This window comes from Pan troglodytes, chromosome 4 (assembly GCF_028858775.2).
Source record: "Pan troglodytes isolate AG18354 chromosome 4, NHGRI_mPanTro3-v2.0_pri, whole genome shotgun sequence".
NCBI lineage: Eukaryota > Metazoa > Chordata > Mammalia > Primates > Hominidae > Pan > Pan troglodytes.
The window spans coordinates 31725125-31739102 of NC_072402.2; the positions used below are offsets into that span (position 1 = coordinate 31725125).

Genomic DNA, 13978 nt, shown 5'->3' on the forward strand with positions numbered 1-13978 from the left:
AAAAGTAGCTGAAATAGTGTATAGAAATGATGAAAGATTTGAGATACATTGGAAACAAAAGCAAGAAAAACAAGAATCACATTTGGATATAGCACAGTGAAAATACAGAATGCTAGAGACAAAGAGATCTCACAGACAGCCAGAGAGAAAATACAGATGATCAACAATGGAATAAAGATGAGATTTACATCCAACTTTTTTTTCAAAACTTTTTATTGTGGTAAAATATACATACCATAAAAATTACCATCCTAACCATTTTTAAGTGTAGGGCTCGGTGGTATTAAATAATTTCATACTGTTTGTACAACCATGACCACAATCCATCTATAGAATTATTTTCTTCTTGTATGATGGGAACTGTATCTTTATTAAACAATAATTTTCCCTTCCCCCGTCAGCTCCTTGTAATTATAATTCTACTTTCTGTCTCTATCATTTTTGACTACTCTTAAGTACCTCATGTCTTAGACCATTTTATATTGCTATAGCAGAATACCACAGTGTAGGTAATTTATAAAGGAAAAAATGTATTTCTTACAGTTTTGGAAGCTAGGAAGCCCAAGGTTGAGAGGACTTCATCTCGTGAGGACCCTCTTGATGGATCATCCCATGGTGGAAGGTGGAAGAGGAAGAGAGATCAAGAGAGGGCCAAACTGGGTTTTATAACAAGCTTACGCCTACAATAACTAACTCAATTCCATGATAATGACATTAAGAATTTCATGCAGGCAGAGCCCTGGTGACCTAGTAACCTAATCAGCCACTTAAAGGTCCCACTTCTGAAAACTGCTGCATTGGAGGTTAATGCAATTAATATCTCACATGAAATTTGTGGGACACATTCAAACCATAGCATCATCTAAGTGGAATCATACAGTAACCTATTTTTTATGACTAGCTTATTTCACTTAGCAAGATGTTCTCAAAGTTTATCCACATTTTAGCATACATTAGACTTTTCTTCCTTTTTAAGGCTGAATAATATTCCATTGTATTTATACACCACATTTTGATACTCATTCATCCAGTAAGGGACTGTTGTGATGCTTCCTAGTTTTAGCCATTGTGAATAATGCTGCTATGGACATGAATGTACACATATGTCTTTGAGACACTGTCTTCAATATTTTGGGTACATTCTCAGAAGTGGAATTAACAGATCATATGATAAATCTACTTTAAATTTTATGAGGAGCCACAATACGATTTTCCACAGTGGCAATACTATGTTATATTCCCACCAACAGTACACAAGGGTTGCAGTTACTCCACATCCTCACCAACATGTATTTTATTTTCTGTTTTTTTTTATTATAATCATCCTAATGGTTGTGAGGTGATATCTCATTGAAGTTTTTATTCACATTTTCCCATAGAGTAGCATTGTTGAGCATTGTTTCATGTGTTTGTTGGCCATTTGTATATCTTCTTTGAAGAAATGTCTACCCAGATCATTTGCTCATTTTAAAAATCAGATTATTAGATTTTTGCTGCTGTTGTTATTGAGATTTAAGAATTCACTATACATTCTGGATGTTAATTCCTTTTAGATATATGATTTATAATTATAGACTCCAATTCTGTGGATAAAATTCTCTGCTGATAGAATCTTTTGATGTACAATTAAAAAAAATCATGTAGTTCATTTTGTCTATTTTTTCTTTTGATGTCTGTGCCTTTCATGTCATGTCCAAGAAATCACTGCCAAATCCAATGTTGTGAAGCTTTTCTACTAAGAGTTGCTCCTTCCTCTTCGATTTTTTAGAAAATAATGAAAAATATTTGTATTAGTTTGTCATTAAACATTTGGTGGAAGTCACCAGTGAAGACACCAGGGATTTTTTTTTTTTAATCAGGAGAATTTTGACTCCTGATTAAATCTTCTTACTAATTATAGGTCTATTCAGATTTCTTAATTCTCTGTCATTTAGTGATGACAGTGCTTTTGTTTCAAAAATTCATCCATTTTATCTAAGATATGTAATTTGTCGATGTAGAATTCTTAACTATAGTCTCATAAGCTTTATTATTTCTATAGAATTTGTAGTAATGTCACCACTCTGATTTCTGATTTTAATAATTTGATTTTTCTTTTTTTTCTTAGTTTGTCTAGTTAAAAATTCATTAAACTTCTTGATTTTTTCCATGGAATCAACTTTTTATTAGTTTTCTGTAGTGTTTTTCTATTCTCTATTTTGCTTATTTCTGCTATAACCTTTACTGTTTCCTGCTTTCTTCTAGCTTTGGGTTTAGTTTGATCTTCATTTTCTTGTTCCTTAAGTTGTAAAATCAGGTTGCTGATTGGAGATCTTCTTACTTCTAATATAAGCATTTGAAAGTATATATTTACTCTTTAGCACTATACTTACTGTGTTCCCCAAATTTTGATGTGTGATTTCATTTTTATTCATATCTAAGTATTTTTAAATTTCCATTGTGTTTGCTTATTTTATCCATTGGTTGTTTAAAAGTATGTTGTTTAATTTTTACAACTTTTTTGAGAATGTCAGTTTTCCTTCTTGTTATTTATTTTTAACTTTGTTATTTATTTTTAACTTCTCCATTGTGGCTGGAGAAGACAGGTTGTATTATCTCTGTCTTTGTTAATCTATTGAGGCTTGATTTTTGTCTTAGCATATGGTCTATCCTGAAAATGTCCCATGTGGATGTGAGGAGAATGTACATGCTGTTGCTGTTGCTGTTGGGTAGAATGTTCTGTATATGTCTGTTAGATCTTTTTGGTGTATTCTGTTGATTAAGTCCTCTGATTTTTTACTAATATTCTGTCTAGTTGTGCTATCTATTATTCAGTATGGGGTATTGAAGTCTCTATTATTGTAGAACTGTCTATTTTTCCCTTCAAATCTGTCATTTTTTGCTTTATATATTTTGATGGTCTGTTATTTGGTTTGCAAATGTTTATAATTATTATACTTTTTTCCTCTATGAAAACTTATTGATATCTAATGTACTTTTGGCTCTTATGCCCTTTTTTAGTTAAAGTATATTTTATCTGATATTTGTGTATCCACCTCTGCTCTCTTTTGGTTACAATGTGCATGGACTATCTTATTTCATGCTTTTTCTTACAATCTATTTGTGTCTTTGGACTAAATTGAGTATCTTCTAAGATCTCATTTAGTTGGAACATTTTGTTAAAACCCATTCTTCAAATCCCTGCTTTTTGAGTAGAGGATTTAATCCATTTGCATTTAAAGTGGTTACTGATAAAGAGGGATATATTTCTGTAATTTTTCTGTTTGTTTCCTTTATACCTTATACCTTTTGTCCCATATGTCCTGCATTAATATTTTCTTCTTTGTATAATTGATTTTTTATATTGAAACATTTAATTTCTTTCTCATTTCCTTATGTGTATATTCTATAGCTACTCTCTTTGGTTACTATGGGGGAAGCATTTTAATGTCCTAAACTTACAGTACTCTAATTTGTTATACTAGCTTAACTTTGATCAACAAAAGCTGCCTATTTACAGTGTAGTCATCACTTTAGTTGTTTATGTCACAAAATTACATCTTAATATATTGTGTGCCCCAAAACATACACTGATAATTCTTTAAATGCATTACTCTATTAAATTCTGTATAAAACAAACTGCTGAGTTACAAACCAAAGTTACAATAATACTAGCTTTTACATTAATAATTTTAAAAAGTGTATTAATATCTTAAATTATGTGGAAACAAATATTAAAGTTACAAACCATTGCTAAAATAATAGATTTTATAGGTCTAGTCCCAATGAGGTCCCTCAGGTTTTGTTGATCTGGATATGTGTCAATTTTTCTTTTAGGTTTGAAGACAGTGTTGCAGGATACAGGATTCTTGATTGACATTTTTTTTTCTTGTAGCATTTTCAATATATTGCCCACTGCCTTCTGGTCTGTATAGTTTCTGATGAGAAATCTGCTGACAATCTTATTGAGAATCCCTTGTACGTGATGAAATGCTTTTTGCTGCCTTAAAAATTTTCTATTTGCCTTTTTCTTTTCAAAGTTTTATTATAATGTGTTTTGAAATTGTTCTCTTTGAATTCATTGTAATTGAAGTTCATGGACCTTTTGGATGTTTACATTCATGTCTGTTATCAAATTTGAGGAATATTCAGCCATTATTTCTTGAAACGTTATTTCTGCCTTCATCTAGGTGTCTTTTACTTCTAAGATTTCCACAATGCGTAAGTTAATATGCTTGACTCTGTTTCATAGGTTCTGTTCACCTTTCTTAAATTTTTTAAAAATTTTATTCAGACTCACTTATTTACATTGTCTTTTCCTCGACTTTGCTGATTATTTTATCTGCCTACTTAACTCTGCCGTTGGATACTTCTAATGAATTTTTCATTTCTGTTATTGTACTTTTCATTTCTAGAATGTATTTTTGGTTCTTTTTAGATTTCCCATCTCCTTGTTGATATTTCCATTTTTTAAATAAATTATTTTCTTGACTCCATATCTTAAAGATGCCATTTAGGATCTTTGAGGCAGTTGTCTTAGTCTTTGTCTAGTATATCTGCCATTAGATCTTTTTCAGGGTCAATTACTGTTGCTTTTTTCTTTCTTTTTTTTTTTTGAGTGGGTCATACTTTTCTGCTTCTTTGAATATCTCGTGAAGTTTGTTGAAACTGGACATTTGAATCTAATTATGTAGTAAATTTGGAAATCACATTTCCCCCCTTTTCAGGGTGTTTTGCTTATTATTATTATTATTATTATTATTATTATATCATTATTATTGTTCAATTTTCATGCTGTCTTTATAATGAGAATTACTTCAAAGTGTAAACTTAAGGTCTTCTCAGGTCTTTTCTGAATCTGTGCCTTTTCCTCAGCATACATGGTCACTTTCTAATTTTCTTCATCTATGAAATTGCTTTTCAATGTCCTGTCCTTCTATGTCTTGCTGCAAAAATGGGAAAAATAGAAAAATGAGAAATGAGGAATGGATGGATGATGTTGTGGTCCTTTAAATATTCTGAAAGTCACTTGGTCTCAAGGGGAATTTATTGGCAACAATGGGGAAAGTGCAACAAAATGGCTGCCCATCATTTTTCTGCACCTCTGTGATCAGAAGCAGCAATCACTGACAGGAGCACAGATTCCTAATATTTGGAGGACAGGGTGCTTTGAGGGTACCCTGCTTTCCACAAGCTGTGTGCAAGCTGCTCTTCTAATCCCTGCACATTTTTCCGTCAGAAGGATGAGGGTTGAGAATGAGGAGCTGCTATTGTGCTAAGAGCTGAAATTTACCATCGATGCGTTACCAGAATTTGCAAGCCTTTCATAGACTCAATAGTTCCAAAATAGTTCCATCAAACATTCTGAGAGTGCATTTGTTGTTTAAGTACAGAGACAGTTTCTTCATGCTTCCTACTCCACTATCTCCCCAGAATGCTGCTCTACATCTAACGTTTTAATGGCAACAATTGAAGATGGAAGACACTAACTTGTGTTTTTCAAGAGCTTAGAGTACTTATATCCTGGAATTATATCCAGGAAAATTGCCCCTCACAAATAAAGGCAAATGAAAGATATTTTCAAAATAACAGAAGCTGAGATAATTCAACACCAACAGATATACACCAGGGGAACTCCTAAATTATTTATTTCCAGAAGAAAAAAATAATGTTAGGAAATTCTGCACAAAGGAATAGTGAACAAATAAAAAGGTAAACATGTAGGAAAATATCACTATGATTTCATTTTATGAATACAATGTAGCTCAAACTTTGAAAATCAGATCACAATATTAACATGTTAAAAAGAAAAAACATATCTAAAATAGTTGCAGAAAATCATCTAATAGCATTAAGTAATTATTTATAAACAAAATTCTCAGCACAAAGTAAAATCAAAGGGAATTCTTTCTTAAATTGATAAAGATTCTCTACCAAAATCTTCAGCAAACCTTACACTCACAAGAAATGTTGCAATTGCATATATAAACTGCCTTAACTTTTCTTCCTTTTAGCATCCCTGGGTGGAAGAAAGCTAGGCCCTTTGTTTGTTTGTTTTAGTCCTATATTTAGTATAAGATGGCTTGGAACCAGAACAGTTGCAGCAGTCTGAGGTGTAGATTGCTTTCCCTTCTTCTACTATCTGTATGGAGGAACAGATTTGCTCTGGGGCAGTAAGTATCACACAATGCTCTAACATGGTATAGTATAGAGTTGGAATGCCTAAATTCTAACTTAGCCTCAGATTAGCTATGAGATCTTCATTAAGTGTGCAGGTCTCAAACTGACATGTTTGATCAATGAGGCCTGCTGACCAGATTGTATTTAATGTCCCTTTCCTTGGATGGGCTGGAGCTGGCTGCCATACTTCTCAAACTTGAGTGAATATACAGCTTCCCAGGGCTCCTGGGAAGCCGTTAAAATGCAGATACTGTTTAATTGGATTTAAGGTGCACCCTGACTTTCAGCTTTTCTAACAATCTTTTAGTGATGCCAATGCTGCTGGATCAAATATATTTAAGTAATACATTGTAAATAGCAACGTATTTTTCTAAAGCATCTTTAGAATACTTCTCTCAATCAGTATACTTTATTGAACTTAAAAGAGATCCAACCTACAAGAAAATGACTTGCAGGCAACTTTTTTTTGGGGGGGAGGGGTGTGCAGTATTCTTTTTTTATTATTATACTTTAAGTTCTGGTGTACATTTGCACAATGTGCAGGTTTGTTACATAGGTATACATGTGCCATGTTGGTTTGCTGAACCCATCAACTCGTCATTTACATTAGGTATTTCTCCTAATGCTTTCCCTCCCCCAGGCACCCACCCCCTGACAGGCCCTGGTGTGTGATGTTCCCCTCCCTGTGTCCATGTGTTTTCATTATTCAACTCCCATTTATGAGTGAAAACATGTGGTGTTTGGTTTTCTCTTCTTGTGTTACTTTGCTGAGAATGATGGTTTCCAGTTTGATCCATGTCCCTGCAAGGGACATGAACTCATCCTTTTTTTATGGCTGCATAGTATTCTGTGGCATATATGTACCTCATTTTCTTTATCCAGTCTATCATTGATGGACATTTGAGTTGGTTCCAAGACTTTGCTATTGTGAACAGTGCTGCAGTAAACATATGTGTGCAATGTGTCTTTATAGTAGAATGATTTATAATCCTTGGGTATATACTAAATAATGGGATTGCTGGGTCAAATGGTATTTCTAGTTCTAGATCATTTAGGAATCGCCACACTGTCTTCCATAATGGTTGAACTAATTTACACTCCCACCAACAGTGTGAAAGCATTCCTATTTCTTCACATCCTCTGCAGCATCTGTTGTTTCCTGACTTTTTAATGATCGCCATTCTAGCTGGTGTGAGATAGTATCTCATTGTGGTTTTGATTTGCATTTCTCTAATGACCAGTGATGATGAGCATTTCTTCATATGTCTGTTGGCTGCATAAATGTCTTCTTTTGAGTAGTGTCTGTTCATATCATTTGCTCATTTTTTGATGGGGTTGTTTTCTTCTTGTAAATTTGTTTAAGCTCTTTGTAGATTCTGGATATTAGCCTTTGTCAGATGGATAGATTACAAAAATTTTCTCCCAATCTGTAGGTTGTCTGTTCGCTCTGCTGATAGTTTCTTTTCCTGTGCAGAAGTTCTTTAGTTTAATTAGATCCCATTTGTCTATTTTGGCATTTGTTGCTGTTGCTTTTGGTGTTTTAGTCATGAAGTCTTTGCCCATGCCTATGTCCTGAATGGTATTGACTAGGTTTTCTTCTAGGGTTTTTATGGTTTTAGGTCTTACATTTAAATCTTTAATCCATCTTGAGTTAATTTTTGTATACAGTGTAAGGAAGGGGTCCAGTTTCAGCTTTCTGCATGTGGCTAACCAGTTTTCCCAGCACCATTTATTAAATAGGGAATCTTTCCTGCATTTCTTGTTTTTGTCAGGTTTGTCAAAGATCAGATGGTTGTAGATGTGTGGTGTTTTTTCTGAGGCCTCCGTTCTGTTCCATTGGTCTATATATCTGTTTTGGTACCAGTACCTTGCTGTTTTGGTTTCTGTAGCCTTGTAGTATAGATTGAAGTCAGGTAGCATGATGCCTCCAGCTTTGTTCTTTTTGCTTAGGATTGTCTTGGCTATGCAGGCTCTTTTTTGGTTCCATATGAAATTCAAAGTAGTTTTTTCCAATTCTGTGAGGACAATTGTGGTAGCTTGATGGGGATAGCATTGAAACTGTAAATTAATTTGGGCAGTATGGCCATTTTCATGATATTGATTCTTCCTATCCATGAGCATGGAATATTCTTCCATTTGTTTGTGTCTTCTTTTATTTCCTTGAGCAGTCATTTTAGTCTCCTTGAAGAGGTCCTTCACATACCTTGTAAGTTGTATTCCTAGGTATTTTATTCTCTTAATAGCAATTGTGAATGGTACTTTACTCATGGTTTGGCTCTCTGTCTGTTATTGCTGTATAGGAATGTTTGTGGTTTTTGCACATTGATTTTTTATCCTGAGACTTTGCTGAGGTTGCTTATTAGCTTAAGGAGATTTTGGGCTGAGACGATGGGGTTTTCTAAATATACAATCATGTCATCTGCAAACGGAGACAATTTGACTTATTCTTTTCCTAATCAAATACTCTTTATTTCTTTCTCTTGCCTGATTACCCTGAGCAGAACTTCCAAAACTATGTTGAATAGGAGTGGTGAGAGAGGGCATCCTTGTCTTGTGCCAGTTTTCAAAGGGAATGCTTCCAGTTTTTGCCCATTCAGTATGATATTGGCTTTGGGTTTGTCATAAATAGCTCTTTTTATTTTGAGATACTTTCTATCAAAATAGAAAGTATCTGGTCCTGGACTTTTTTTGGTTGGTAGGCTATTAATTATTGCCTCAATTTTAGAACCTGTTATTGGTCTATTCAGAGATTCGACTTCTTCCTGGTTTAGTCTTGGGAGGGTGTATGTGTCGAGGAATTTATCCATTTCTTCTAGATTTTCTAGTTTATTTGCTTACAGGTGTTTATAGTATTCTTTCTGTGGGATCAGTGGTAATATCCCCTTTATCATTTTTTATTTCATCCATTTGATTCTTCTCTCTTTTCTTCTTTATTAGTCTTGCTAGCAGTCTATCTATTTTGTTGATCTTTTCAAAAAATCAGCTCCTGGATTCATTGATTTGTTGAAGGGTTTTTTGTGTCTCTATCTCCTTCAGTTCTGCTCTGATCTTAGTTATTTCTTGTCTTCCGCTAGCTTTTGAATGTGTTTGCTCTTGCTTTTCTAGTTCTTTTAATTGTGATTTTAGGGTGTTGATTTTAGATCTTTCCTCCTTTCTCTTGTGGGCATTTAGTGCTATAAATTTCCCTCTACACACTGCTTTAAAGGTTTCCCAGAGATTCTGGTATGTTTTGTCTTTGTTCTCATTGGTTTCAAAGAAAATCTTTATTTCTGCTTGCATTTCATTATTTACGCAATAGTCATTCAGGAGCAGGTTGTTCAGTTTCCATGTAGTTGTGAGGTTTTGAGTGAATTTCTTAATCCTGAGTTCTAGTTTGATTGTACTGTGGTCTGAGAGACAGTTTGTTGTGATTTCTGCTCTTTTACATTTGGTGAGGAGTGTTTTGTTTCCAATTATGTGGTCAGTTTTAGAATAAGTGTGATGTGGTGCTGAGAAGAATGTATATTCTGTTGATTTAGGGTGGAGAGTTCTGTAGATGTCTAGTAAGTCCACTTGGTCCAGAGCTGAGTTCAAGCCCTGGATATCCTTGTTAATTTTCTGTCTCGTTGATCTGTCTAATATTGACAGTGGGGTCTTAAAGTCTCCCACTATTATTGTGTGGGAGTCTAAGTCTCTTTGTAGGTCTCTAAGAACTTGAATCTGGGTGCTCCTGTATGGGATGCATATATATTTAGGATAGTTAGCTCTTCTTGTTGCATTGATCCCTTTACCATTATGTAATGCCCTTCTTTGTCTCTTTTGATCTTTGTTGGTTTAAAGTCTGTTTTATCAGAGACTAGGATTGCAACCCCGCTTTTTTTGCTTTTCATTTGCTTTGTAGATCTTCCTCCGTCCCTTAATTTTGAGCCTATATGTGCCTTTGCATGTGAGATGGGTCTGCTCAATACAGCACACTGATGGGTCTTGACTCTTTATCCAGTTTGCCTGTCTGTATCTTTTAACTGGGGCATTTAGCCCAGTTACATTTAAAGTTAATATTGTTATGTGGGAATTTGATCCTGTCTTTATGATGCTAGCTGGCTATTTTGCCCATTAGTTGATGCAGTTTCTTCATAGTGTCGATGGTTATTACAATTTGGCATGTTTTTGTCGTGGATGGTACTGGTTGTATCTTTTCATATTTAGTGCTTCCTTCAGGAGCTCTTGTAGGGCAGGCCTGGTGGTGACAACATCTCTCAGCATTTCCTTGTCTGTAAAGCCTTTTATTTCTCCTTCACTTATGAAGCTTAGTTTGGCTGGATATGAAATTCTGGGTTGAAAATTCTTTTCTTTAAGAATGTTGAATATTGGCCCCCACTCTCTTCTGGCATGTAGAGTTTCTGTTGAGAGATCTGCTGTTAGTCTGATGGGCTTCCCTTTGTGGGTAACTTGACCTTTCTCTCTGGCTGCCCTTAGCACTTTTTCCTTCATTTCAACCTTGGTGAATCTGACAATTATGTGTGTTGGGATTGCTCTTCTCGAGGAATGTCTTTGTGGTGTTCTCTGTATTTCCTGAATTTGAATATTGGCCTGCCTTGCTAGGTTGGGGAAATTCTTCTGGATAGTATCCTGAAGAGTGTTTTCGGTGCTCTACACATTCAGGGAAACTTCCCTAGTAATGAACCATAGAAATGATCCCTGAAAGTATAGTCTTGCAGGCAACTTTTAAAAAAATATTAATTACATTAAATTCCTTTAATTAGCAATGTATCTGTTCAATTTCACTGATATGCTAAAATCAATGAGGTGTTAAATCTTTTTTTAAAAAATTTTAGCATGACTGAAGGTATCATGCTATAATATAAGAAACAACCACTGGATTTGTAAGCCTGAGACCTGGGTGCTAATCTCCTCTACCTCTAATTGGTTATGATTGAAAATTTAGGTTATCTAAATCTGTTTTTTCATCTGAGGAATTAAGAGTTGAATGAGCTACATGATTTCTCTGGATTGCTCTAGTTCTAAACTGATATGATTATAAAACTTTCATAATTATAGGAGCTTTGAGGTAGCTTATAGATGACATTTCAAATCATTTATACATAAGCTAAGCAGCAAAGTGCAGAGTTGAGTCCAGGCAATTATCTCAATCATTGAGAATCATAATGAGTATTTTCAACTGGATCATGGGTATTACATGCCTTAGTTCATAAAATTCACTGGAAATAGATCAATTTGTCTTTTATTTTTGTAGTCATCACTGTAACTTCTGTTAAACTAGAAGGATAATAAAATAAAAAATTGCAAAAGAAAAGCATTCATGTATTGTGAACACTTAGTAGCACACATTATGCTTCCTATTACCCTATTCCTACAACTACCATAACAATAATAAAATTCAAAAAATATTTATATTTTAAATAGTTTTTGGGCTACTTAATAGGGTTAGCATAATAATTTTCTCAAGATTTCTTTGATTCCTGGGATTTATTCATTAAAAAATTGAATAAGCATACATATTTATTAACTTAGGCATGGAATTTAACGTTTGTTGTCTTGAAGATTTTGTAAGAATTTATAGGCTATAATTCTATTTTGGACAGTTTAGAAAAATTATATTTTAAATATTTCACATAGTAGAACAGGGGAGCTATAATGGAAAGGATTAAATTATGACAATTTATCTTCAAAGTGTTTTGGAAGGAAGATTGATGTTCTTTCCCGCAAAGGTAAATTGGCCTAATAATTTTAGCATGGTGAAATTTATGAAATCTAGGAAACCTTTTAACTTATATTTCTGTACATCTATATTAATAAAAGATTCTCCATAGCCTAAAATAGACTTTCCTTTGCATGCATTCATTTTATGAAAGTCAAATGCTAAATTAGAAAGGAAAAGGAATAAAGCAAATTGGGCATGAAGATAAAGCAGATGTTTCTGACACTGTAAAGACCTAGCAGAGCGATTCAAAGTCATGGTGGGAGAGATTTGTCATTGGAGTTACTACATGCTGTTCCTACCCCCTTCTCCATGATCTGAGCCAAGTCCTAGTACGGATTGCCTCCTGATTCCCACTGTGGTTTTGTGTTTCTTCTTCTTTCTTTCTTTTTTTCTTTTTTTGAGATGGAGTCTCACTGTTGTCACCCAGGCTGGATTTCAGTGGCACAACCTTGGCTCACTGCAACCTCCGCCTCCTTGGTTCAAGCAATTCTCCTGCCTCAGCCTCCCATGTAGCTGGGATTACAGGCAGGTGCCACCCCACCTGGCTAATTTTTATATTTTTAGTAGAGATGGAGTTTTGCCATGTTGTCCAGGCTGGGCTGAAACTCCTGACTTCAGGTGATCTGCCCATCTTGGCCTCTTAAACTGCTGGGATTACAGGTGTGAGCCACCACACCTGGCTGGTTTTGCATTTCTTTCTCCACTACCACACCCCACTAAATGGTATCTGCCCTATCTTCTCTATTTATACCTTTAGTATGTGGATCTCTTCTAAGTATACACAATTTGACTGCAAATTCAGAATTACCTGGGAGCTTTAAGAAATACTGGTGCCTGGGGTCCTACCCACAGAGATTCTGATTTAATTGGTCAGAGATGTGGCCTGGGCATTGGGATTTTTAAAAGCTTTCCAGGTGACTGATGTGTAATTGAAGCCCACTGAAATCTACCAGGTAGTCTAATGGCTCTTCGGAGTTACCACCTTACTTAATGCTCACAATAGTCTTCTAGGTAGATATTATAATCCTTTGTAGAGGAAAAGAAGTGGAATATCAGGAAGACTTAATGACTAGCTTAATACCACTAGTACATGGTAGCTACAGGACTCTATCCATGTTCTCCATTATTGCACGTTTGCTCTTTTCCTTTACTTTAGAATCAGGCTGAGTTTTATGTTCTGTGACCCAGATTCTCAGCAAAGCCATAGTCTCTTTTCTTGCTGTATCAAGCTTTTGTTAAAACAATAGTCTTCATATAAACTTAAAGAAACATTTACTTATGTATGAAATTTTCTGCAACTATAATAGCAAGATGACTTAGGTTATTTTTCCCCTTAATGTAATGTGGAGCTGCAGTGGTCCATTTGAATTTAAATTGGCATGTTCTGTCTTTTAACCTGACCAACAGTGCAAAGATCTTTATTTGGTGTTTTCTGTATTTTGTGTGGTGACAAGAAATTTGAATCTGCCCTTATTTAATTTTAACTACGCATTTAAATATGTGGATGTATTTTCAATATTGTGGGCCCTGTCACAAAATCCAGACCATTTCTATTAGTAACTTACATAATTTTATGGCAGGACCAGAATGCCACTCAAAACACTTTTCTGAGATTTGTTAAAATTACATTTAAAAATATATTTATTCAATATATTCCAATATTACATTTGATAATTATGTTGAATTATGGATTTCCCACTCTTCATCTTATATGCTAAAATTGTGTTTACATTTAAGTCATTTATTTGATGAGGAAAGAGGCACCCTAACTTAAAAGAAGAGCACTTTGATGGATTATTTTATGTACAGCTGACAAAAATTGTAATTTAATTACAAAAAGGATCCAAAAATGCTAAATAGAAAATACATTGAATAGTGGGAGGGTACATTGGTACTACCAGTTGGGAAGCTGTGTGTTACCATCTTCTGAAGCTAATATAAGTTAACACACTAACTAACATACATGTAACCTAAAACTAAGCAATTAAAAATAAGTTGCTTATAAAAAATGTCTATAGTGGCATTATTTATATTAAAAAACCGGAAATAACCAAATGACCATCAGCCACAAGAAGAGTAAATAAATTGGCATATTCATCAAGAAAATACAGAAATGAA

General features: G+C 34.4%; 1 protein-coding gene and 1 pseudogene across 2 annotated transcripts in view; one reads left to right on the forward strand and one right to left on the reverse strand.

Annotated features, from left to right (window-relative positions):
• Positions 1–13978, forward strand: part of EDIL3 (EGF like repeats and discoidin domains 3) — a 441707-nt gene that overhangs the window by 58115 nt on the left and 369614 nt on the right. The gene's annotated exons all lie outside the window — the stretch shown is intronic.
• LOC112209394 (small nucleolar RNA U3) lies at positions 10767–10852 on the reverse strand (annotated as a pseudogene).